The 1,587-nt window shown below is 45.4% G+C and overlaps 1 protein-coding gene across 1 annotated transcript in view; it reads right to left on the bottom strand.

The window, feature by feature from the left end:
• LOC101852100 (disabled homolog 2-interacting protein) overlaps window positions 1-1,587 on the bottom strand; it is a gene marked incomplete at both ends in the record, with an annotated part of 79,851 nt that overhangs the window by 49,347 nt on the left and 28,917 nt on the right.

Raw genomic sequence — 1,587 nt, 5'->3', positions numbered from 1 at the left:
CGGGGTGAGAGGAGAGAATGCAAAATGTACCCACGTGGCCTGTGTCCAGAACCTATCCAAGAAGCAGGAGCGGCAGTCGCTCTTCCGCGCCCCACCAGGGGACCGCAGGGAGCAGGAAAACATCACAGCGGCCAGCGTGACAGTGACGCAGCAACAAGCGTCACACACCGGCACAGCGTCAAACACTATCTCACACACATAAAGCGTCACTCAAGTATCACATTCCAGAACGCAGAACCCACGAACCAGCAGCAAGTACAATGATGCAGAATTGTAGATTCACACAGTATGACAATCCAACAACCTCTTTTTTTCCTCCGCGCGCGCACCCATACACATCACAAATGTCGCATACTTTCTTATACAACGACATTTACATTATGATCTGACCACGCTAGATCTGACAGGACGTCAAACAAGAGCAGACCTCAACTCGTTGTAATGTGATATGTCGGTCAAACGACCAGATACATTAAAAAGGGAAAATATTACCACTAACAGCAATAACTGAAACAAAATCAAAGTAGACTAGACCTAGGCCTAACACACCACAGTTAGAGCCAGAATTTATCACTCAGGACAAATTAAAAACCCCACCAAGAACCCCACTAGATTCTTCTTCTTCTTGACAAACTTTAGGGGAAAGAAGGGGAAAAAAAAGGGGGGGGGGTAGAGCCTAGATCTAGTGCAATGTGAGCCCTTTTATAACATAATAATATAACTGTTTTTGTAATTTGATTGAGGAATTTACCAAAAGAGTAGTTCAATGTGTTCCACGCGCAAATATGACCTAATGTGGTTGAGAGCGTCGTAAAACACTTACCCCCCCCAAAAAAAAACCCACCAAAAACAAACAAACAAAAAAACAAACAACAACAACAACAACAAACAAACAAACAAAACAAAACAAACCAAGAGCTCACACACCAAACTCACGACTCTGATCCCAGTAAACAACACAAAAGGCCCACTGTCTTGTCTACACAACACACCATAGGCTCTCACACCTCGGGGTTCACACACAGCACACATAAAACACACGAGGCAGCGATTGAACGCGGAGTGGAGGCCAGGCTACTAGATCTAGGCTAAACAAAATCAAATCAAAACAAAAATCAAGTGTCGGAGTTGGAGGAGAAAAAAACGACGAGTGCCTCCTCCCTCTTGTGGGACTTGGCCTAGGCCGACACAAACGGGTGACATAGAACACATGTCCTCACATTCACAGTTCACAATTCACAATTGCGTTTTCGACTTTTAGGACCCACAACATTCTTCGCGAATTGAGTTGAAAAGAACACCTCATTAAAAATTCCTCTAGGACCGTAGGCTACACGATGCAATAAACAAGCCTCAGGGTGCCAACTCAGTCTATGAATATTTAAATATAGCCTGAAGATAAAACCTGTGGCAGGCAGTTCGCGCCAATACATACCAACAACAGCTTTCGAGGTGGGCCTAGGTAGCCTAACCTTCTCGTGCATTGAGCAACAGTTTTCAAACGCTAAAACGCATCACGAGTAGTGGAGGGTCGGATCGGAGATGGCCTTGGCTAGCAGCGACAACAGTCAAACGGAGGGTGGGGGT

The sequence above is a fragment of the Aplysia californica genome, unplaced genomic scaffold (genome assembly GCF_000002075.1).
Source record: "Aplysia californica isolate F4 #8 unplaced genomic scaffold, AplCal3.0 scaffold00263, whole genome shotgun sequence".
NCBI classification, from domain to species: domain Eukaryota; kingdom Metazoa; phylum Mollusca; class Gastropoda; order Aplysiida; family Aplysiidae; genus Aplysia; species Aplysia californica.
The sequence above is the reverse complement of the archived record's forward strand: the minus strand, read 5'-3'. Positions and strand labels throughout refer to the sequence as shown.